Below are 26219 nucleotides of genomic sequence, written 5' to 3'. Positions count from 1 at the left end.
GGAAAGCACTTTGGGAGGTCCTGAGGTCGTGAATTCCTCCTTATGCAAAATATGCAAAAGCCTCCTTAAAACAATTTATTTGACGATGCCTGTGGTCACCTCTCCAACTCTTTCTCTGTTGCTGCTGCGTTATGTATGCGAGTAAAAAAGCAAACAGATTCACACGGGCAATGGGAGAACAGGTATATGAAGAGTGAGCCTGATCCTGCCCTCCTCAGATACACACATGTTCGCTCCCAGCAGCCATCACTGAAGAACCTTCCGGGAAGAGGGGGGACGGGAGGAGTACTTTGGGTATTTTCTCTGCCCTAATCCAGAGTACTTTGGCCAGTTGTAACACTCCTCCTACTATCCATCTGCCAGCTCAGCCAGCACAGTCCAGAGATCGAAACTGGTCCGTGTAGCTCAGAAAAGCATGGGATAGTTAATTTACCCCATTAAGCATTGGGAAGCTTCCTCCTTGTATATGATTAGATGTATTGGAAGTGGTGCAAACAGGTAATCAACCCTGGACCTTGATTCTATTTCGAGGCCATTAATAGGACACTGTAACCATGAAATATTGTCAGATTGTGATGGAGCTGATAATCAGTGGGTGAATATGGTCTAACTTTGTGGGTGAAAACCATGGCCTACACTTTCTGTTTTTTCCCTCCCTTCCTTAACTGGGGCATGTTTCCAGAAGGGTGGGATTTCCACTCTTACTGAGGATGTCCCCCTCGCCTCTGACCGTATTTCCAGCCACTATGTCATTAACATATGGGAGGCGAAATCCCCAGACTCCCACAGGGGATTGCAACAACCTGGGGGGCAGAGACACGCCATGCCAGTCTCTGGGGCCTGACACAATGGGAGAAAGAGGCCAGGTGGAAAGAGGAACTGTGTGGAATTTTCTTTTAAATCTTAAAACGTTACCTTTTGTTAGTGGGGCCTGTAAATGGCCACACTGGCAGCAAGGCCCTCTCTGAGTGCTGGGTGCCAGGGCCCAACAGGCAGCTCCATGTTCCCACGTTCCTGCAGTGCAAAGGGCAGGAAGCACGGAAGAGGCACATTTCCATGGCCATATTACATAGGATTACAGAGGATATACGGCACAGAAACAGGCCATTCGTCCCAACCAGTCCAGCCGGCGTTTATGCTCCACACGAGCCTCCTCCTGTCTTTCCTCATCTAAATCTATCAGCGTAACCCTCTATTCCCTTCTCCCTCATATGCTTGTCCAGCCTCCCCTTAAATGCATCTATACTATTCGCTTCAACCACTCCCTGTGGTAGCGAGTTCCACATTCTCACCACTCTCTGAGTAAAGAAGTTTCTTCTGAATTCCCTATTTGATATCTTGGTGACTATCTTATATTGATGGCCTCTAGTTATGCTCTTCCCCACAAGTGGAAACATTCTCTCTGTATCCACTCTATCAAAACCTTTCATAATTTTAAAGACCTCTATTCGGTCACCCCTCAGCCTTCTTTTTTCAAGAGAAAAGAGACCCAGCCTGTTCATCCTTTCCTGATATGTATACACTCGTAGTTCTGGTATCATCCTTGTAAATCTTCTCTGCACCCTCTCCAGTGCCTCTATATCATTTTTATAACATGGCGACCAGAACTGTACGCAGTACTCCAAGTGTGGCCTAACCAAGATTCGATACAGGTTTAGCATAACATATATGGGCAGCTGAATTTCTCCCCACCCCCAATGGACCAGCTAGTGGAACGATGGGATCACAGTGAGTTTCCTTCCACCTCAGCCAACCCCAGATCTTCCGAGAAATCGGTGGGGGAGGCAAATATGGTACATTTCAGAGGTGTATATATACACATAATAATGAAGACTATCAACTAAGAGCTAATGACAGTGCTCATTTTCCTCCCAAGATGTATTCTGATCTAAGTCTGGGGTTGTCGAGTGCAGCTCAAATACTTCTTTACAGTTAGGCAGGGGAAAATCTGCATTCAAATCTGCTCGGAGGTTTTCTTACACCTCCCAGTGGACAGCCACTGAGCAGCACTGATGATGGTGCAAGTCACTAGCTAACCCCCTCAGCGGTGAGTGATCTTGCACATGTCACTGAGTTAATGAAGAGATATCAGCTCATGTATATTCCTCCTAAATCAATGAGAGACTTCACCTGATGTTTATTTGTCTATAGGAATAATGAATTATCCATGTTAATTAAATCCGGCCCCTTCCCCCACCCCGCCACCCCCCCAGTCATTGACAAGGTCTCCTGTCTTTCATATATCAGGATATATACAGCCAAGATATCTCATCACAATAATCCTTTTCAGACCATATAATTTATGGTGGGACATCTCATCATTAGCACCAAGGAATATATGCAAATTGATGAGATATTTTGCATGTGCATAACCAAAGATTGTGCATTCCCCATGCCAATGCTGCAATGTTTTGTCCTGAGTATACTCCCTCCCCTCTCTTGTCAATGATGCAGCACTGAGAGCTGTGTGTATCTCATACCCAACCCCCAGGCTTTCCATCGCTCCCATTTACTCAGCCTTCCTATTTCCTCAGTTATTCAATGTCTTTAGTGTCTTAATACCTTTGTCTATTAGTAACTGTTGCATTACTCCACCAATGCTTCCTTTCTATATTTGTTTGTTTGATTTATTAATATGCCTGCCTGGCATTTATATCTCAATGTTTTTACGCACCCAAAATGTTGACTGACTGTCCTCTCGTCAGATGCTGATTCACATGCTGAATGTTTCCAATGTTTTACGGCTTTTTCTTCAGTATTCGAGCATCTGCAGTATTTTGCACTTTAACCTGCATATATCCACCGCCCCCCCCCCCGCCGGAGCTAATGACAAGGTGCCCCATCATCCTCTTTAATCAAAAGGACACTTATGGCAGTGAGCACGCCTGCCACTAGAGGTCATGTGCAAGTGAAAAAGGGCAAAGCATGCGTACTCATCTCCTGCAGCACAAAGCTGCGACTCAGGAAAAAAATAACTCTTATATTTTAGATCTCATAATATATTCCAACATCAAATCTCAATTGTACAAAAAATAAAACATGCTGAACCTTCAAGTTCTATTGTTAGCACTCGCCCACCCCAAAGCAAAGAAAGAGTTCACCAGTATTGGTGTGGAGGTATTGCCACTTGGCTGCAGATTGTTTGTTTTGTTGTTAACAATGATTAAAAAAAATTGTATTTATATTTCAGCTTTAATGTAAAAAGAAATTTCCCAAGGCCTAAAGAGGGGGAAATGGACACCTAGCCAAAGGAGGAGATATTAGGAGGAATGACCAAAACGTTTTAAGAAGGATCTTAAAGGAGACAAGGGGGTGGAGGATTTTAGGTGGAGAGGTTTTGGGGGAGAGATTTTGGGGTGGGAGGAGTTTAGAGGTTTAGGGACGGAATTCCAGTGCATGGGGCCGAGACAACCGAAGGCACATCTTCTGATGATGAGGCAAGTGCAGCAGGGGATGCACAGGGGGCCAGAATCGGAGGAATGGAGAGTTCGAGGAGGGGTGGTGGGGCGGGGGGGGGGGGGGGTGCGGTTTGAAGCATTGGAGAAAGTTATAAAGATCGAGAGGGTTGAAGCCATGAAGGGATTTAAACAAACAAAGCAGAATTTTAAATGTTAGGGATGGAAGTAGGCAGTCTTTGTGACAGAAGGAGCTAGGCACGGAAGCTCAGGCCAGGGTGAAACAGGGCACTGATGTTGCAGTGGCCGGGCTGGGGGAAGAAAGCTGTGGTGCGGGTACAGAGTTTGTGGCTAGGACGGAAGATAATTACTTTATACTTCACGCTGTTTAGCTTGAGGAAATTGTGGCTCATCCAAGCCTGGCTGTCAGACAAGTAGAATGACAACACAGAGGCAGTGGAGGGATTACAAAAGTGGCAGAGAGATATAAGGGAATGAAGCTAACTCCTTGTCTGCAGATGCTGCTGTCAAGGGGCAGCATGTAGAAGAGGAAAAGACCAAGCAAGGATAGATGAATCAAGGGCACTAAATAAAAAAAACACACATGCACACACACACAGGGATACACACACATGCACACAAATATATTACAAACATATCTATTTATAAAAGAGACAGAAAAACATAAAAGCAGAGATACAAACACATATGTACACGCAAACTCATGCACATATGCATAGATATATTTTGCAAATTTCATATAATTTACAAGAAATCCCTTTTCTGACTCTTTCATTACAAAATCACTGCACATATACTGACACCACAGAAGCAACTTCAGTATTTAAGGGATTTTCCAGACCTGCTTAAACAGATTACAGAGGAAAATCTTTATTCAAGGAAGGGTGAGAGGCCGGTGTCATTGGCTTGTGATTTAATGGTGTATTTCCAGCACAAGAACCCAAAGACAAGATGTAATGAATCAGAAAACACGTTGCAGCTCTCAAAATATCACTAGCTGATCTGTTGAGTGACACTTGTAGAAAGGAATTCAAGGTACTTTGGGCTAGATTCTCCTCTTTGCAGTGGGGCAGGACTTCCGCCTGCCACGCTGGCCTCACGGTCACCCTGAACCATTTTCCCCGCAGGATCTCTGCCAGCAAGAGGGTGGCTGCCACTGCAGAAGAGGGCAATCCGGGCGGTAATGCCACTTGGGCAGCCCCTGTCACACCAGAAGAGATGGCCAGCCAATCAAAACGGGCAGAAGATTCTTTTTCAGGCCTTGGCTGAGAACGAGGCCTAAAGATGTTAGTGCTGTGGGAGCTGTTAAGGCCACTTCTCGGCCCTCTCCCTCCACTGAAGGAATTTGTGGACTTAACACTATTGCTCCGAGACCTACCGCCATCTTTCTCTTAGTGCTCTCTGGGGATGGTGGAGAAAGGAGACAATCGGGCCAACAACCTGGGCCAGACGAGTATTTGCATGTGGTAGGTGGGGAAGGGGCAGCTGGCAGAGGTGCCAGCAGGGCAAGGGGGAGGGAAATCGAGCTTGGGGCAGAAACGTGGCAATCGGCTTAATGCTCAAGCGTGCCTCTTTTCCCATTGCTGTCGTGCCCAATTACAGGCGGGATAGTAGAGGAAAATCCAAGTCTTTCTGTTCTGTTAATTAAAGAAACAATTGGAATTATAAAATGTTTACTAATGTATTAATTTATGAAATTCTTAAAATAAAACGTGGGTGAGGAGGGGACAGCCGATTGCAGGAAGTGGAAATTGAGAAGGATAAGTGAGATGCATTGAGTTAGCTCTGGGTTTAAATCAAGCCCAGGCTGAAGGGGTTAAAGTTTCCTCTTACTCACCTGTGAGAGTCATACATGAATGACCTTAGGTGCTGTTAAACTATAGGCCCACTGGTTGTCAAATGTGTGTTCCATTGATGAGTATTGACATCCCTCATCTGAATGGGAACAAACATCCACCAAAAAGGATCAATTCTAAAGGAAGGGAGGAAAGTTCAATCTAAGGGTTGTAACCTTGTTATTTTATTTTTCTGAAAGAATTACAAGAACTCCATGGGGAATCAGGACCAGTTTTCTGCAGCTAAAGTGGGCCCCACTGTGCCTGGCTTCTTTTAAGCCTGAGTAGCAGTTTTAAGCAGGTATCCAATTAAATAATGTTATAGTGCAGTGCTTACAATGACAAAGAACTGTCCTTCCAAATTAAACTTGTATTTCTCGGTGTACTGCCTACCATACTTTGCAACGCGCATACACTAGAAGATAGGTAGGAGACAATGAGCAGTCGAGGACATCATTTAACCATTGGGAAATTGACTTCAGGAAATTCTTCACTCTTAATGTTTGCAGTTTTCTGACTTTACAATGGTGCAATTAAAATTGAGTGTTTCCAGCATTATCTGTTTTTATTTTGAGACAATACAAATGTCTGCTGACTTTCTTGGCTCCTTAAGAGTTGAGATTTTTGCTGGCTCTCATTAACTCTGTGATATCATGGAGAGCAAAAAATATGCCTTGCAACAGAAACAAATTCACAAATCTGTCATGTCACTGTAAAGGGATACTTAAAAAAATATATACTGAAGCATGGGGAGGGGCACAGATTGCATTATATTCTTTCACCTCTGGGATCTGGGTTTGAACCTAGCTCAACCTGATGATATGAAATTGCTCTCTCTCTCTCTCTAATACAAGAGTCCTGAGATACTGGGGTGCTCAACGAATTGTATACATTTAATCAAATATTAAATGTATTTTATTGAGAACTCCATAGTAAAAAAATTAAAAGATTAGATATCCAGTTGTAAAACTATTATTTAACTATAGCGTTCGGAGGTGTCACTTGGCAGGTCAAACAGCAAGGTGAGGAGGTATGGACTCCTTCTCATGGTGCACCTTGGCAGGTCAAACAGCAAGGTGAGGAGGTATGGACTCCTTCTCATGGTGCACCTTGGCAGGTCAAACAGCAAGCTGAGGAGGTATGGGCTCCTTCTCATGGTGCACCTTGGCAGGTTGACTGGAAAGGAACACCTCCTGACTACACTACTCAATTTTGCCCATGGCAGGTCGACCATGAGCTGGAGAGACAATCCTCCACCTCTCAATTGGACCCCACAGGCAGGTTGACTGGGAAAATGTCAGTTCCTGTACCATTCAAGCATTTCCCTTAGTAGGTTGACCGGCAGGGGAATTGGTTCCTGCCCCTCACGGCAGTGTACCTCACAGCAGGTTTGCTGGCAGATACACGAGGGGGCAGGAGGAAGAACCTCTCTATGGAACTGTCGAGTGTGACAGGCCAGCTCTGGAGTGGTTGGACAAGCCAGGCATTTTTGACTGAGAAGGATAATATGGACGTAAATTGGTTTGGAGGGAAACTGCCAAATACAGAGATGAGTTGACAAACCCGACAAGCTGGTCTTTAAAAACAATATTTTCATCAGAATCACTAGTTGGCTGACTATTCTTTTCTCACCAATTGTCTAAATTAAGGGCAAAAGGTTAAAAGAGTTTCACTTAAAGGTAAATTCGTGACAGCCCAGGGAAAGTAATGAACCCTCCATTTGCCCATTCGCACAACATGAATAGTTGGTATAATTTTTGCCTTTCCTTTAAAAAATTGTCTCCTCTCACAGAAAGACGTTCCTATATTTGGGCTCAATTACTTTATAGAATCCTTGAATTTGTTTTCCCAGCTTGTGTTGCCATTTCGGGTAGTATCTTTTAATCAGCAGTTATGTGTCTGTGCAGAATGCCTCCTGATAACAACCTTGTGCAACACTGTAAATAGTCATCATACTCTGAAGGATAGCGTCATTCCCATAAAAATTACAATGTCATCCGACAATATTAAAAATCAATATGTTTCTCATTTGCAGCAAAAAAATACAGTACATAGAAAACTATTATGAGCCAACAAATGAGAAACCAGATTGATTTAGCTGAGGGGTTTCAGACCACATCATAAAGAGACGGACGCTTGGCCGTATTAAAACTATAATCGCAATTCAACTAAATTAAGAAGATAACAGCTCTTATAACCCCTTTCCATTTGTTTTATTTTTTTTTAAATGTACTTAAATACAGTTTGTTTTGTTTCGTAGTTTTTAAGATGTGTGTGTGCGGGCTATTATTGGGGGTATGATTCCCCGAGGTGTTAATTGCTCTCTGGTATCTCATCAGATGCCCAATCTTGATCCGTCAGCCCAGACTATTTGACTGTTGGCGGGGGGAGGGGGGGGGGGTGCCTCACAGTCAAGCCTGAACCTGTCGTTGCAAACATCTCACACACGTGGAAGGGTCACTAGGTAGTGATCAGAAGCAGGACCCATGGATGATTCCCTCCTCCTCCCTAGCCCAGGAACGCCAAGTCCACTTGCCGCAGCCCTGTTGAGATTAGCTAGGTCAGGTCAGGACAGAACAGGGGTAGAAATCCGGATTTTCCTTGGTTGCATGGCTCAATGGCACAGTGTATTTCCCTTCGAACTTGTGGGGGGAATGAGTTGTGATTTTGATTTAATTGATGATGGCTGATGTGCACATTATTTGTCCTTGAGGCATGATGACATTCATGAAAAGGTATCAATGACTCCGAATCAGTACATTGCAAGAATCAGTACCTACTAGTTCACACTAACTTTATTAATCCAAGGGCTATAAGATGTCACTTAACCCTTTAAGGCCTGATACTGCATTGCAGACATCCAAAGAGAGAGAGTTAACCCTTTGAAGACTGAAGCAGATTTTTTTTCCCCCATATCTAAATCTTCTCATGCCTTATTTAAAAAAGAAAATAATCTATTTAAAGCAAGCCATGAGCTTTAGAACCATTCTACAGGTCTGTACGTGTTGCTGATTGTGATTATTCAGCAACTGTTACTTGCATATTTACAAATGTTAAGTATTTAAATTCAGTTTGTGTTTTACAAGCAGCAGGGGTGGTTGGGCTGCTTTTAATTTTTTTACAGTGTACAAAAATTAACAAATCTCACAAAGACACGGCACTTCAGGGGAGTCTGCTGTAAATGTTCAAAAGTCCATCAACCTCTGATTACTCATTTTAAAGAAAACATTTGAACATCTTTACCACATGATCTCAGTTTTAAACCAGTCTATCTGTTTGCAATAATTCATATAGTGAGAGATTTAAACAACCAGTTTGTTTTTCTGTGACAAGGTGTGCAGTGTTCAGTAAGGAAAAGCATAAGCGAGGGAGAAGGCACCCACCGGTCATGGGATTAAGACTTGCTGTTTATTTTTTTTCAAATGGCAAAGTCAAGTGCAAAAGTGAAGATCCCGGCAGGCTGTGAACAGCAATAAATGGACACACCGGCCGGGCGGTTAGAACCAGTAATTAATGCCAGCTGCTTTTCACGCAGGTTTTCCTCAGGGGTGGGAAGAGGATTGTGTTTTTTTTTCCCCCTTTCTCTTTTGTAACTGTTCATGACTGACCCAACTTCCCACAGTCGCTCTCAAGTGCCGCATTCCTGGACCACGAACCCGTTACTCTCAGCTTTAATTGGTCCACATCTAATCACCTTGTCCGTAGGGACTCACGGAATCGAATAATTAGTAGTTAAAAGTCAAAAGGGCGCCCTGGTAAAAGACCCACTGACAGAAACGAACAGCAGATCTAAAGTCAAATATCGATTCCTTTCCTTTTAACCTGCCGAAAGCGTGCAAATTCCTCGGCAGTAAATCACGGGCACCAGAACTACGCTGACTTCAATGGAAAAGCTCATCCGATATAGGCTGCGTGCTTACCAATTCCTGCAGTCGGAGGTTGTGGTGACATCGACCTCTCCAGTCGATCCAACACAAGCACACAATACAGTGGCATAGCCGTAACTTCATTTCATCAAAGCTGGACCATTAGAAAAAAATCATTACCCCTCAACATACTTTTAAAAATGAGATCTCCAAAATGCTGATGAGCAAATATCTTGACTATCAAAAAAGAGGAAAAATGATTTTGCAACATTTGCCAGCTATAACATAGTTGATGATACGACACCAGGAGCTGGATTCCTATCTAAAGTTTCAGTAAAGTACAGCATTATCAGGAGCGGTACAGGATGCAAAAGCTGCATAAAGAGCCTTGTTTGGAGGATAATACGCCTGATCTTTAAGTACTTTAGCTGTCACCGAACTGGCAGTGCAACACATCGAGTAAACATTATCAGCGTCACAGTACAATTACAATGGGCTTTATTTGAACCTTCCACATAGCTACAAATAACAACAAAAAATGCATCTCTTACCTTTCCCCTGCTGTGCACACGTGAATTGGATGTAATATACAGAATAATCAGTATGGTAACTTTGCTGTCCCATCGTATACATTAATCCACCAAAAGCTTGTCCAATTCTAACAAGGTTCCTCTCATTGTGGCGCCTCCAGTCTCCTTTCAGTTAGTCCCTGTGTTAGCACTCTCTACTACAGACTGCTTTTGGCTTCGAACCTCTGTTTAACTGACTTGTACTGGAATGCCTTCAGGCACTTGTGAATTGCTGCCGCCCATGTGCTGGGCTGATTTGTTGCTGTGCTTGTGATGTCACGGCCGGCACACCTACTTGATCTATATGCACAGTGAGTTGAAGGATAGATGAAGAATGTTGATGTACAAAGCGACAGGCCGTGCTACTCTCTGCTAAAGTCGCAGATTTGCTCACCTCTCCTGGACAAAGGTCATTTTCAACTTCCTTCGGCTTTTAAAATACATTGAGATAACAGATCACACAAACATTTGCAGGTGGTCCTGCCTCTCAAACACTGCCTGCTTTTCCTGCTCATGTATACTTTGCAATGATAACTACTAGTGGCCGGTGCAGCTGGTGTTATACCAGTTAAATGAATTATCCACTAAATATTAAAGTCATTCAATGTAAATCTGCAATCCATAAGAGGTAAACATCGCCAGTCAATGAGAAAGACAAACTGCAATGTATCAATTCCTTACACAAGTAAAACTTTATCATCTTGTTGCAACCCGAATTTCACGCAGAAGCCCTCTGCATCATTCCTGCTTAGTATTGCCAAATTTTACTTTCCAATCATACAAACGTTCCAACAGTAGTTATATGTTTAAGCAATAATGGATGAGGAGATGCGTGTATTCATTTTTTTTTTTAAGCAGCGAGGGTAAACCTTTCATCGGCACGGTTTAAAAACTGCCCAACACAGCCACGTCTTTGAATTCATCCTTCAAATTAGCCTTTGTATTCCATTCACTGATCTGCCAGAATGGGAGATAAAAAAAATCAATCGCCATTTTAAAATTAAAATGTTACAACCTCCCAAACCTCTGAATGGTTTTCCAACTTCTAAATGCAACTATTCATGTGAACAGAATCTTAATGCAGAGATATAAGGAGGCCACATTCAATTTCTAAAATCAACCTTCTGAGTGAGTATATCTTGAGGGCTAACTACAATAGCCAATCACAACATTAATAGCGATTCCTCAGTTATCTCATTTGTAAGTCATTCAGTAGAGTACTTATTAACCCCTGGAGATAATTTGTATCAATTTTTTTTTGTTTAAATGTGACATAAAGATTTGCGAGCTGCAATTCCAATAATGCATTCTGTAGTCATCACAACACACAGTAGAGAAACTTGAGCAGGTTCCAAATCTTAGCAGTACTCCAGGGCTGAAATACAGCTTGAAACTAATTGTTGGTAATTGTGATCGCTTATAACATATCCAGAATAGCATTTCTCATTTTCTTTCCCTCATTCATCCTTCCTCTCGAGAATGTAGCAGCTAGTGGTGAGACAGTCCCACGGCACTCCTTGTGGAAGGGAACATCTTTCGAGTTCCAGTCCAGGCAGCGAGTGTCCGCAGAGCATTTGGTCACGGGATCCACTGCAACCAAGTCCGATCCTGTCCTCGTCTGACATCCAGCAGAGATCATACAATAGTGATCGGCATGGGTAAATCGGACTATTTACTTCTTTCCCCAGATGAAGGTCACAGGGGAGCCTGTTCAGACTGAGAGCAGCTAATTCAGCGCCCAGCAAGAAATCAATTTAGGGCTTTCTTGGTCCTTACGGCTCATTAGCACGCAAGGTGAAGCATTTACACCCGCAGCCAGCAAGGGCGTGCAATGTATTTTCTTTTTAAATCCTTTCGTAATTCTATCTGCTTTTCTTGTTAGTGAAATACAAAAGGGGGAAAAAAAGTGCCTGTTAGGCTGTTTCCATAGCCAATACAGACAGGTTCCTCTTTAAATAGACACTTCGGAGCAGCTTTGTAATGAAAGCAGGTTTAACTTGAAACCTAGTTGTGTCATGTTTTCTTCCCTTTTCCACTATTCTTGGCTATTAGCCAGTGCACTAGTGGTATGTTGATGTAAAAGAGTTAATTTTCAATGAAAGACCGCTTGACTTTTATTTCTTTCTTTCAGGCAGAGAAAAGAAAGAAAGACTTACATTTCTAAGGTGCTTTTCACGACCTCAGGACCTCCCAAAGTGCATTACAGCCAATGAAGTGCACTCACTGTTGTAATGAAGGAAACAAGACAGCCAATTTGTGCACAGCAAGCTCCCACAAACAGTAATGTCATAATGACCAGATAATCGTGATGTTGATTGAGGGATAAATATTGGCCAGAACACCAGGCATAGCTCCCCTACTCTTCTTAGAAATAGTGCCATTAGATCTTTTACATCCACCTGATAGAGCAGACAGGACTGTGGTTTAATGTCTCATCCGAAAGACTGCACCTCTGACAATGCAGCGCTCCCTCAGTACTGTGCTGGAGTGTCAGCCTGGATTTTTGTGCTCAAGTCTCTGGAGTGGGACTTGAACCCACAACCTTCTGACTCAGGAACAAGGCTACCCACTGAGCCACGGCTGAGGTTGGGAGAAGGCAGAGAGATGCGCGTGGTTGACTGAAAATGTTGTACAGGAAACTCTCTTTTTACTGGCACCTAAATAACCGGAAATCTCTCTTAACCGGCAAAATTCAGTAGGTTCAGGTAAGTTTTAATTCATATTATGGCTGTGTAACCGGGGTTCCTGCACCTGTTGCCATGCAACAGGGACGCCTGGAACTGTGGCCGTGTAACTGGGGTTCCTGCACCTGTTGCCATGCAACAGGGATGCCTGGAACTGTGGCCGTGTAACTGGGGTTCCTGCACCTGTTGCCATGCAACAGGGACGCCTGGATCTGTGACCGTGTATGGGGCTCTCGTACCTTAGTAAGTATACCTCTCTGTAATCCGGACTTTTTGATCAACCGGCACCACGCCGGTCCCATCGGTGCCGGATAAAAAAAAGAGTTTCCTGTATTTGACAGACGAGAGGAAATAAGGCGAGCACAAAAAAATGCAGAAAGATGTTTTTGTTTTGTTTTGAATGTCATTGCGTCCCTGTGACAGGGCCGGTGGGGGAGGGACAATCTGAGAAGAGGTGACAGCATCAGAACATTAGAGATAGATAGAGACCAAGGGGATAAGGAAAGACAGGATTGAACAGACAGATGGGTGGGATTAAAGAACAGCAGAGAGAGGAGGAGAAAAAGAAACAGTTACATAGAAAAGCAGAAAGAGGGAGAAAATATTACAAAACCTGTAGCGGGAGAGGGAGAGCGAGCAAGTGAGAGAGACACACACAATTAAACAGGGAAAAGACAAACATCTAGAGAAAGAAGAAAAACATACATTAACTGCAGAGAAAGGCAAAACAAGGCAGGAAGAGAAACATTACAGAAATTGTAGAAACAGAAAAAACAGGAATGAAGAGGAAATACAGAAATACCAGATAGACTATGGAAATCAGAGAGAACATACTACACAAATGGGAGAGAAATAATACAGTAACCAGAAATAAAGTGCTGCATAAAACAGCATACATTTATTTCACACGTTCCATTTTGATTCATAAATTAATGTTTTTTGGCCCATTTTGAGCTTGTCTTTAATGACTATTTGACTGCAAGGCTGAAAATGTAGGAAAATTGATTTGAGCAGCACTATAGCCCAGTGAAGGGTGAGAACAGAGAGAGACAAAGCGTATTGGGAAGGGGTGTAGAGAAAGGGAAAAATACTTTCTTGGGGATCAGGTTCAGGTGGCACAGAGCAAGCGAGAGATACAACATGGGATGGAGGTGGGGAGAAAGAGATGTGACACAAGAGGAAGAGGGGACTGCACAGCCAAGAAAAGAGGTGGAGAGATAACTTGCTGTATGAGGGGTGGATTAGAGAGAACAAGTGCAGGGGAAAGGGAGAGAGAAATTCTGTTGGAAGTGGGGGAAGAGATGCAGCCCGATGACAAAGGCTCCAACACAAAGAAAGAGTTTGGGGAGGGGGAATATTAAGAGTAATTATGTGATTTGTATTGGCAGGTCGAAGGACATAATCAATGCCTGAAAATTTGGGGGGAGGAATATTCCAACTTCCTCCCCTCAGTGGTTGCACCTTTGCCTATTGAACCAAGGGAGTATTGTGGGAAGAGGGAGGGAGACACACAAAGAATCCCAGTGATGGTGGGTAGGGAGGATATTGTCTTACTCTCATCCTGATGGGAGTGGGATAGGTATTTATTGTTGCTCACATAATAAAATTGCCAGTGTCTACTGAGCACACCCATCAGAGAAAAGCACCACGGCAACCCATAAGCTGATGCAGCTGTCACTGCTAGCCGCAAGCTGATCCATTCTCCCACCATCTTCCCCCAACCCATAGAAAAACATGGGTGAAACACTTGTAGGACATATGCCAGGTGGAACGGGTGAAATACAGACTCTACCTGTGCTCTGGAAGCACCAGGCATTTGGAGCCCTTTCCTGGATACCCATGGTAGCCAGACATCCCAACCCGCACCCAGAATAGACGAACTGGAATGCGGTCACACACTCTCACGGATTCTCTTCCAATTGGCTGGGGCACGAAAGCCCCTATAAGGTAACAAAGCTTTGTGAGACCCGTGTGCAGGTCGGACCCCGACATCATCCTGACTCAGCTAAGGGATGCCACTAAATTGCCCCAACCCCCCAAAGCATGTGATTCATATTTCTCTTAAATTTATGATTGAGACCAGCAAGAAAAGTGAGCTCTGCAGTATTAGTAACATACGGGACATTTAAAAGCCAATATTTCATTGTATTCCCCTGAAGGTACTGAGGGGGAAAAATTCGGTATCGACCATTTTGGGGCGCTAACATCGCCTGGCCGCTAACTTTAGCGCCGGCGACCGAAAATTGAATTTTAGCGCACCAAGAGGGAAGTGGAGCGCTAAATCAAGTGCTCCAGTTCCTTCTTAGGGCGCTAACGTCGGAGAGTGGGGCGGAGACTTCAGCAGCTCTTCACACTGGGCCGTGCAGCGCTGCCATGTTCAAAGGCTCCTTCCCTCCTTTAAAGAGAAGGGCCATCGTTGCAGGCTCTGCAACAGAAAAATTACCTACCTGGACCACCAAGGCAGCCACGATCCTGCGCAATCAGCCCAGCACTCAAGCAGAGTGCTGGGCTGATCGATCGCCGGCAGGAACCCGCGAAACAAACTAGATCATAAGTGTAATGCATGTAACTTTAAGGGGGGGAACTATGTTTTACAGCTCATGTATACTGCAGTACCGGCAGTGACCACACCTGTATATAACACTGAGTAGTAATCTGTACAGATCAGTTGCAGTCTGAGCCATGTTGAGTAAACACCTGTTGTACCGTTCTCCGCAGTCTGTGTCTTATTATACACGGACGTAACATTGGCAACGAGGCAGGTTCGAACCTACCTGCAACTCTGCATCACCTCCCGGGGATTCATTCCTGGAGATCAGTGGATTGGAGGTCAAGGCCAGAGACTCGGGCGTCGACCACGGGCAACCGCCCAGTCATCCAGCAGAGACTCGAGAATTGTGGGGGGAGGCTGTCGAGAGCCAGGCTTGGCTTTCCAGTCGAGGTGGTCCAGCGAAACGGGCTGGCAACAGGTAGTGCGCAGACCCTTCCCGGACAGCGGCGGGCTAGAGCCCGACCGAGCGGCACAGCAAAGGGCCGAGCAGCGTCGACGGGGGAGAGAGAGCGAGAGGGCAGAGCGCACAGGGCACAGCCGGTGTTCAGGGGTCGAGCAGCGTCGGAGAGAGGGAGAGAGAGAAGCACGCGAAACCTACAGGGCGCCGCCATTGCCACGAGAACCACCGGGAGCGGCGTCGGCAGCAGCGGGGGAGGAAGGAAAGCGCGGGAGACGCCATTTTAAGCCATTGGGAGACGCCATTTTAAACCACACCCAAAATGCCGAAGAGTGGCAGTATCACTGCATTTGACAATGAAGTCGAAGATTGGACTACATATGTCGAATGAATAGAGGTGTACTGCGAGGCAAATGAGGTGTCAGATGACAAGAAAGTGTCGGTATTGTTAAATTTAATGGGTGCAAAGATGTATGGTTTATTACGAAATCTAGTAACCCCAACAAAGCCAATGGAAGAGAGTTTTGAAGACACAGTAACGATACTAAAGGAACATTTAAGCCCCACACCGCTGCTGATAGCAGAAAGATTCAAGTTTCACAAACAGAACCAGCATAAGGATGAAAGCAATACTGATTATTTAACAGAACTGCGCAAACTATCGAAACACTGCCAGTTTGGAGCGGGACTGGCAGATACCTTAAGGGACAAGTTTGCGTGTGGGCTTCAAAGTGAAGGAACCCAGAAATGGCTTTTATCTGAAAAGGACCTTACGCTGGAAAAGGCTTTCAGCATTGCGGTATCATATGAAGCAGCAGCACGGGGCACTGCAGAGATACAACAGAGACCGCAAGAATATGGCACAAACGAAATGTCATATGGAACAGAGAAGTGCTATCGCTGTGGCAGAACAACACACGACCAGAATGATTGCTGGTTCAAAGACAAAGTGTGCAGACAGTGTGGAAAAGTAGGACACATAGCACGAGTCTGCAGGTCGGGAAAGAAAACCAGCAATAAGAAACTGACCAAAGGAAAGTACAAGAAGGTACATAAGATAACGGAAAATAGTTCAGATGAACAAAAGAGTGATAATGACTCCGAAAGCAGGGAACTGAGTTGTCTGAAACTACATAATGTGATCACAACAGAGGATCACTGAACCATTTGGGTCACTCTCAAGATAGCAGGAGTCCAGGTAAAGATGGAATTGGACACAGGATCAGCCCTAACAGTCATAAACCGACGGGACTACGAGCGGCTATTCTCACACATACCCTTGAGAGAAACAAAAATTATTTTGAAGACGTACACGGGGCAAAAAGTCTACCCCAAAGGAAAAATAAGGGTGACCGTTATATATAATGGTAAGGAAACACCAAAACTAGACCTGTATGTATTGCAAGATGGAGGACCACCATTACTGGGACGTGAATGGATCCAGAAAATACAACTGGATTGGCATTCCATACAGGCACTGACTGTGGCTGACAAAAAGGATGACGACGTCACACCTGGGCGACTGTCAAAGATCCTAACTGACGCGAAAGAAGTGTTCCAGCAAGGACTCGGAACACTAAAAGGCATGACAGCGATGATTAAAATTGAAGAAAACGCAAGCCCAAAATTTTTTAAGGCCAGACCGGTACCTTATGCGATCCGCCCAGCCGTCGAAGCAGAGCTGGAGAGTCTGGAACGTTCAGGTGTACTGTCCAAGGTAGACTGGAGCAAGTGGGCTACACCCATCGTCCCTGTGATGAAAAGGTCGTTGAGCAGCACGCCTGGGGAACCAAGGAAGGTTCGCATCTGTGGGGACTTTAAGGTAACAGTGAACCCGGTCCTTCACACCGTACAATATCCACTTCCGCGGATTGAAGATATTTTCGCCTCGCTATCTGGAGGGAAACACTTCACTAAGATTGATCTGGCCCAGGCGTATCTGCAAATGGAGGTAGAAGAAGCATCAAAAAAATACCTCACAATCAACACCCATAAAGGTCTCTACCAATACAACCAGCTGGTATTCGGGGTAGCATCAGCTCCGGCTATTTGGCAGAGGGCAATGGAACAAGTCCTGCAAGGGATCCCAGGGACCCAGGGTTATTTGGACGACATCCTGGTCACGGGCGAAAATGACAGTGATCACCTTGCCAACCTGGAGCAGGTGCTCACTAGATTGCAGGAATATGGGCTCCGAGCTAACCGCCCCAAATGCGAGTTTTTTAGAAAACAGATCTCGTATTGTGGCCACGTTATCGATAAAGAGGGGTTACATAAGTCCCCAGAGAAGATTGAGGCAGTAGTCAAGGCTCCAGCACCGGAAAATGTGTCACAACTGAGGTCGTTCCTCGGGCTGGTGAACTACTACCATAAGTTCTTGCCAAATTTGTCTACAATACTACACCCACTGAACACCCTACTGCAAACTGGGGTGCCATGGAAGTGGAGTGACGAATGTAGACGAGCTTTCCAGAAGAGCAAAACACTAATCACATCGAAAGAGGTATTGGCCCATTACAACCCAGCATTACCAATTCGGTTGGCATGTGATGCGTCACCCTACGGCATTGGAGCGGTGCTGTCGCACAAATTCTCGGATGGCTCAGAGAGGCCAATAGCCTTCGCGTCACGATCACTAACCTCAGCTGAGTGTAACTACGCCCAGATTGACAGGGAGGCCCTCAGCCTAGTGTGGGGAGTGAAAAAGTTCAATCACTATCTGCACGGGCAGAAATTCACCTTGCTGACTGATCACCAGCCTCTTCTCTCCATTTTTAATCTGAAGAAGAGCGTTCCGGTGATGACTGCGCAACGACTACAAAGATGGTCACTTTTTCTAGGGGCGCACCACTATGAGATTGAATATAAGGGCACGAAACAGCGTGGAAATGCTGATGGGCTATCACGCCTGCTACTGCCTACTGCGGAGGAAGCACCAGCAGTGGATCCTGTCAAAATATTCCATTCGACTATAGTTGAATACCTACCGGTAACTAATGCTTGTATCGAAAAGGAAACCCGAAATGACCCGACACTGTCTCGGGTATATGATTTGACGGTGAAGGGATGGCCAGCGCATGGCGACTCACTGTTGCCAGCATTCTCGACAAGGAGAGAACAGCTGTCAGTGTGCCGGGGGACCTTGATGTGTGGATCCCGAGTGGTAATTCCACCCAAGTTAAGGGATAGAGTGCTCAATGAGCTTCATGAGGGTCATCTGGGAGGGGTAGAAATGAAAAGCCTAGCTAGGGCTTATGTGTGGTGGCCGGGAATCGATAAACAAATCGAGGACCTGACCAAGAGCTGCTCAGGATGCCAAAAAGTCCAAAATGCACCACCACAGGCCCCTCTACACCCATGGGAGTGGCCCTCATCTCCATGGCAACGGGTGCATATTGATTTTGCTGGTCCATTCATGGACTCAATGTTTTTAATAGCCGTGGATGCGCACTCGAAATGGCCCGAGGTCATCAAAATGTCCTCCACCACCACGGAGAAAACTATTGCAGTCCTACGGACCATTTTTGCCAGGAATGGCTTGCCAGAACAGATTTGCTCCGACAACGGACCACAGTTTGTGTCCGAAGAGTTCTGGAGGTTCTTGAAAAAGAATGGGGTAAGGCATTACACATCCGCCCCGTATCAATCAGCCACAAATGGATTGTCTGAGAGGTTTGTACAAACCTTTAAGAAGGCAATAAAGGCTATGTACAATGACAACATTCCGCTGCAGCACAAGGTGGACAATTTCCTGTTCGCCTACCGGAATGCGACACATGTAGTCACCAACCAAGCCCCAGCCATGATGTTCTTTAACCGAAGGTTAAGATCTCGCCTGGATTTGCTCAGACCAAACGTGCGAAGAGATGTTGAGAGTAAGCAATTCCAGCACATCCATGAGAAGCCAACAAGGAGCTTCAATGTAGGGCAACCAGTCTTGGCCCGCGACTACTGAACAGAAAAATGGCAGCCAGGAACGATATGCACACGGCAGGGCCCACTAATGTACACAGTGGACATTGGGGAGAGCATCGTGAGACGCCATGCTGACCAGATCCTAGAGTCACAGGAACAAGTCAACCCCATGCCTCGTCCATACGTACCTGGTGATGAACCCGACGTACAGGTCGCATCTACCCCAGAGGCAGTAGCATCGGAAGCTGATGAACCAACCAATGACAGGGGGCCAGAATCGCCTCCGCACCAAGAGCAAGACACTTGGGAAAGGCGCTATCCAGAAAGGGTCAGGAAGCCTCCCCAAAGACTGAATATATAAATAGACTATTTTCAACTAATGTTGCATGTTAAAAGTGTTAATTGTAATTAGTTTGATATTTAATTGTTAAATGAGTGTTATGGTACTGTTAATCTAAAAGGGGAGGAATTGTAATGTATGTACCTTTAAGGGGGGGAACTATGTTTTACAGCTGATGTATACTGCAGTACCGGCAGTGACCACACCTGTATGTAACACTGAGTAGTAATCTGTACAGATCAGTTGCAGTCTGAGCCACGTTGAGTAAACACCTGTTGTACCGTTCTCCGCAGTCTGTGTCTTATTATACACGGACGTAACAATAAGAACATAAGAAATAGGAGCAGGAGTAGGCCATTCGGCCCTTCGAGCCTGCTCCGCCATTCAATGAGATCATGGATGATCTTCTGCCTCAACTCCATTCACCGGCCCTATTGCCATATCCCTTGATGCCCTTACGAGTCAGAAATCTATCGACTTCTGTTTTGAATATACCCAATGACTGAGCCTCCACAGCCCTCTGGGGTAGAGAATTCCAAAGATTCACCACCCTCTGCGTGAAGAAATTTCTTCTCATCTCAGTCCTGAATGACCTACCCTTTATCCTGAGGCTGTGGCCCCTGGTTCTAGACTCCCCAGCCAAGGGAAACATTCTCCCAGCATCCACCCTATCAAGCCCTGTAATAATTTTGTATGCTCCAATGAGATCCCCTCTCATTTTTCTGAATTCAAGAAAATACAGGCCTAGTTTACTCAGTCTCTTCTCATACGACAGTCCCGCCATCCCAGGAATCAATCTCGTGAACCTTCGTTGCACTCCCTCTATGGCAAGTATATCCTTCCTTAGGTAAGGAGACCAAAATTTTACACAGTACTCCAGGTGTGGTCGCAACAAGAAAGGTAAGCTTTTTTTCCACTTACCTCGGCCACCTCGCCTTTAATCATCGCCCCCGAAGTGGCCGGCCGCTCGATGCACGCCTCCTGCAGCTGTCGGTGTTTTCGACCGGCGCTGCTGCAGGGGGTGGAAGTCAGTTTTGGGTCTGGGGCGAAGTACTTTTGAAGTGTAGTCACCGTTGTAATGTAGGAAGCGCGGCAGCCAATGTGATGATGACCAGATAATCTGTTTTTAGTGCTGTTGATTGAAGGATAAATATTGGCCAGGTCACCGGGGATAACTCCCCTGCTCTTCTTCGAAATAGTGCCATGGAATCTTTTACATCCACCTGAGAGAGCAGACGGGGCCTCGGTTTAACGTCTCATCCGAAAGACATCAGTTATTGTACATTTGCGTTTATGTGATGAATTCTGGAAAGAAAGAAATGTTTTGTGGCTGCACAGATCTCTTTTTGTCTGTGATAGAAAATGCCTACTTGATAATTGTCAAAGAAATTTCAGTGCTGGGCAGCATTAACATATTGCCATGAACTCCTGCTAACATGTCAGCATTATGGTAATCCTCTGGTGAGCTAATTCCTTCACTGAAAGCAATGATAAAGCCACTGTCTTCATAACTTCGCAGAAGGTTAATTAATGTCAAAATGGGTCAGTTCCTGTTCAATCACAGAATCACAGAAACCCCACAGTGCAGATAGAGGCCATTTCGGCCCATCGAGCCTGCACCGACACATATCCCACCCGATCCCCGTAACCCCTACACCAACACATATCCCACCCTATCCCCGTAACCCCATGTATTTAATCCCCCTAACACTAAGGGTCAATTTATCATAGCCAAGTGTTTGAAATACACTTGTTTTCATACTGATGCTATAGCTATGATTGAGATCAACAAAAAAATGGCTGAGCAGTGCTGGATACTAATAACATATGGAACATTTTAAATACCTACAATTCTAAGAATTAATCCTAGCACTCCATTCATTGCCCCTTGTAGGCATCAGATCTAGGTTGAAAATCTGGCCTAGCCTATGGCCATCCATTTAACATGATACTTCTGCAGTCATCAATTTGCTGAACCATTCCCTCACCTCCATCTTCAATCCCCTTGTCCCCAGAAAGACCTGTTCCCTCTCTCCCTGCTGTGCTCCTCATCTCCATCTCCTCAAGTCCAGGGATGCAGACTTGATCATATCTGGTGCACAACTAGTTGAGCCAATTATCACCAGCTGGACCACCCCAAATGCTATTGGGCCTCCCTCTCCTCTGCCAAATCCACTATCGATTACTATCCAGGAGAGCAAAGATAACGCCTGGCTTCTTTTCTCTACTACCAACGGGCTCCTCAAATCCCTCTCCTTTGCCGGCTCCACCCTCACCTCCAACAGTGAGTGCGAGGAGCTCATGGACTTCTTTGTCACTTAAATTGAGACTATTCATTTAGGATAGGATTAAAGGATTTGTCACGATAAATAGAGAAAAACTATTTCCTCTGATGAGGAGCCCACCACAAGGGGACATAACCTTAGAATTAGAGCTCGGCCATTCATGGGTGATGTCAGAAAGCACTTCCTCACACAAAGGGTAGTGGAAATCTAGACCGCTCTCCCTCAAAAAGCTACTGAGGCTAGTGGTCAATTGAAAATTTCACAACTGAAATTGATAGATTTTGTTAGGCAAGGGTATTAAGGGTTATGGAACCAAGGCGGGTAAATAGAGTTGAGGTACAGATCAGCATGATCTAATTGAATGGCGGAACAGGCTCGAGGGGCAGAATGACCTACTCCTATTCCGATGTTCCAGTGCTTCCCCCCGTGCCCGCTAAGCCAAACCTTCCCCAGGCTTCCCCTGCCCTAGCTTTGAACCCATGTCTCTCTCTAATTTCCTTCCCATCTCCCCCTCATGCTCACTCCTGATGCATCTTGTCCATGAGACCCGCCTCCTGCTCTCGACCCCATTTTCACTAAACTGCTGACAATCCAACTTCTCTTCCGAGCCCCCATGCTACTTGACATTGTAAACTATTCTCTCTTCTCACATACTGTCTCCCTCCATTTCAAATCCTCCATCATCACTCCTCTCCTCAAAAAGGCCAACCCTTGACCCGTCTGTCCTTAAAACTACTGCCCCATCTCCAAACTCCCTTTCCTTTAAAAAGTCCTTAAAAGTATTGGCTCCCAAATCCGTGTTTACCTTTCCCACAATTCGCTGTTTAAATCTCTCATCAAGTTATTCGCCTCTGCCACAGCACTGAAAGGACCGAACCATGGTCAAAAACCCCATCCTCCATTGCTTCTCCTCGATAGCTTTACTTTTATTCCATTCTAACCAATCCAATTGTAGTCTGTCATCTCCAGCAAAGGCTTCTCTCCACTGCCTCTGTGTTGTCAGACTGCTGCCCGACATCCAGTCTTTTGTGATGAGCTGCAAGTTCCTTGATTTAAACATTGGGCTGGATTTTCCCGGGTCCCACCCGCAGTGTGCATGCGACATGAAGGGTGGGTATCCCTGCCCGGAAGTCAGCCTGATTGACAGGCTGGCTTCCAGTCGTGCGGGGAACGTGGACAAGAAGGCCACTCGACAAGGTAAGTGCTGGGTCCAGGATGGTTGCGGGGTGGGGAGATCAGATCCCCTTGCGAGGGGCTGTCTGATCCCTAACCCTGGGTCCGAGTCCCGATCCTGGAGGGGGGGATCCAGGCCCCCGGAAGGGGCAAGCTGATGATGGGGGAGCTTGGGGGGCCAGGATGAAGCTCTCCTGCTCCTCCCGGCCCACAAGGATTGCTCCGAAGCTGAGGCCGCTTCGTTGCAGCCACCGGGAATCCCGAGCCCCGGGGTCCCCGGCCGCCTGCAGTAAAACTTACAAAGCAGGTTAAAGTAGAGGCCCCCCACCCCTACTACCCCACCCCCCCCCACCACCTCCCATCCCTCCTGAATGAAAGGTGAAAGTTGGGGGGTTGGAGGCAGGTTGGGGTCGGGTTTTACATTTGTATGACTTTCACTTCACCCCCACGCCTCCAACCCACTTGTTCGTACCTCTGAAAATTCCGGCCATTGTCTTTAGCATCTTCCCTCTCCCTCGCCATTGGCTCAAGTTGAACTGGATTGTTCGCTACCTCAGTATCTTATTTGATTCTGAAAAGAGCTTCTAACCCTCTATCCTCTCTATCACAAAGACCGCCTACTTCCACTTCTGTAACATCACCCACCTCTGGCCATCTGTTGCTGAAACCCTCATCCATGCCACTGTCACCTCCATACTCAGCTATTTCAATGCTTTCCTGGCTGGTCTCCCATCCCCCACCCTCCGCACTCCTCAGTTCATCCAAAACTCGGCTGCCTGTGTGTTACTAATACCAGGATAACATCAGCATACATGTGGAACTTGACCCCATGTTTGTGGATGATGTTGCCATGAGTCAGCAAGTAGATGATGAAGAGAAAGTGGCCAAGGATAGATACTTGGGGGACTCGAGAGGTAGAGGTGCAGGGGCTGGAGATGCTCTGTCGAAGAGTGGATAGCTAAGAGTGGAATTAAGTGAGTCCAGTTGAGCTGGACAACAGAGGAATGGCAGTTAGAAAACTGTAGTCAACTGTGTCAAATTCTGGAGAGAGGTCGAGGAGGGTGAGCAAGGAAACTGCGTTATGGTCACAGTTTTTAAATATTTATTCATTTATTGGATGTGGACGTTGCTGGCAAGGCCAGCATTTATTGCTCATCCCTATTTGCCCTTGAAAAGGTGGTGGTGAGCCGCCTTCTTGAACCGCTGCAGTCAGTGTGGTGAAGGTACTCCCACAGTGCTGTTGGGGAGGGAGTTCCAGGATTTTGACCCAGCGACGATGAAAGAACAGCAATATATTTCCAAGTCAGGATGGTGTGTGACTTGGAGGGGAACTTGGAGGTGGTGGTGTTCCCATGTGCCTGCTGCCCTTGTCCTTCTAGGTGGAAGAGGTCACGGGTTTGGTAGGTGCTGCCGAAGAAGCCTTGGCGAGTTGCTGCAGTGCATCTTGTAGATGGTACACACTACAGCCACGGTACGCTAGTGGTGGAGGGATTGAATGTTTAAGGTGGTGGATGGGGTGCCAATCAAGCGGGCTGCTTTGTCCTGGATGGTGTCGAGCTTCTTGAGTGTTGTTGGAGCTGTACTCATCCAGGCAAGTGTGCCTTGTAGATGGCGGAAAGGCTTTGGGGAGTCAGGAGGTGAGACACTCGCTGCAGAATACCCAGCCTCTGACCTGCTCTTGTGACAGAGGATGTCAGTTGTGAGCCTGATCAGAGCCTTTACAGTGCAGTGGCAGGGACAGTTACTGGTATCAGGGAAGAAATACTTAACACGATGTACGGCTTTCCTCTGTTCACTATTTTAGCTGAGGTACACTTAAAATAAATGGATTAATGCCCCAGGTAAAATAGTGGATTGAGGAATGTCATAAGCACACATTGGGCCGTATTTTCTGATCGGAGGCTTCCCGCGTGCGGAGGCCTCCGATCTGGAAAAAATCTACGCATTTACCTGAGGGCTCCTGAGGTGCGTATAGTTCCGATCCTGGGCCTCTCCAACTCCAAGTGCGCAGGGCCCACGTATCCCAGAGGCACATGTGGTTCGCAAGCATCCCTGGGATCACGCGGGCCATGGGGAGCCAATCAAAGAAGGGAATCTCCCTTCACACACTTGACAGATAGAACTGTCAAATATATGAATGGAGATCACCCCAAAAACACTGTAAAACATTGAATAATTTGTTTTAATCACATTTTTAATAAATTAAATATTTTAAACAAAAATTTAATTTTTTGAAAAAATAATTCAAGTATTTTACGGGGCTAAAAATAAACTTACCTTTTTTAAAAGTATTTATAAATGATATATGAGTGAAAATGTTTTTTTTAAAACTTTTTTCAAATCTTATGCTGGTAAAAGCAGGCCTCACACGCTTGCTTTTACCAGGCGTAAGATTTTTTAAGTGATTTCAACAGGCGGAGGTTCTGCAGAAAGCGGAACTCTCCGCCCGCGGAGACCCTTCTCCAGGGCAGGCGTCCGATCTGTCAAGAGCATTCTCGACAGATCGGAAATGCTGGTTTTCAGCGCATGCGCTGTGCATGCCTGAACCGGCATTTCCGATGTCCCTACGGGTGGGTACACAGCGCGTACCCGCCCGTAGGCATCGGAATATCCGGCCCATTATCAGCTAATATCGCCAAGTGCAACTTGTAGGCTTTGGTTCCTCGTATGTGACTTCACATTGTACTTTGCTCTTTTTCATTTGACAGAATTTGGCAAAAATAGAAGATAATTCATGAGGAGCTGATCTTTATCAAACACAAGAATCTGTCATCACACCTGCTGACCGCCCGGCCTGTCTTGGCTATAAATCTGGTTTCTTTTCTCTCCTCTCCTGAAGCTACGGACTCGGCACTAGTGCATGGTTGCGTGGGTACAAACAGCCTTGCAGTACTTCACCCACGTGACCATGCCTTATGTGTGAGCCTAGCTGGAGAGTGTTAGCAGGCTATTCAGCTATAGGGGCTTCACTGCCAAGCTCGATCCTGTTCTCCCGATGTCCACCCACATACACTTTCCAGCAGGGTCCCAGGACCGTCATCAGGAGTGGGAAGCCTGGCAGATTTTTCCCTTTACTAGGACAGGGGCAATAAGGTCAACTGCAGGCCTGTTTGAGAGACGTTGTGCTGGATTTTCATTGAGGAGTCAGGTAGGAGGCGGGACTACAACTTTCGGGGTTGTAGTCCCGC

General features: G+C 45.9%; 1 protein-coding gene across 1 annotated transcript in view; it reads right to left on the bottom strand.

Annotated features, from left to right (window-relative positions):
• Positions 1 to 10817, bottom strand: part of chrm3b (cholinergic receptor, muscarinic 3b) — a 277943-nt gene extending 267126 nt beyond the window's left edge. Inside the window, exon 1 of the mRNA XM_085980266.1 lies at positions 9669 to 10817. The gene's annotated coding sequence lies outside the window, so the exon portion shown is untranslated. The remainder of the gene's footprint in view (positions 1 to 9668) is intronic.
• Between the last annotated feature and the right edge of the window lie 15402 nt (positions 10818 to 26219).

This window comes from Somniosus microcephalus, chromosome 3, assembly GCF_052327205.1.
Source record: "Somniosus microcephalus isolate GS21.2 chromosome 3, FLI_Smic_1.0, whole genome shotgun sequence".
NCBI lineage: Eukaryota > Metazoa > Chordata > Chondrichthyes > Squaliformes > Somniosidae > Somniosus > Somniosus microcephalus.
The sequence above is the reverse complement of the archived record's forward strand: the minus strand, read 5'-3'. Positions and strand labels throughout refer to the sequence as shown.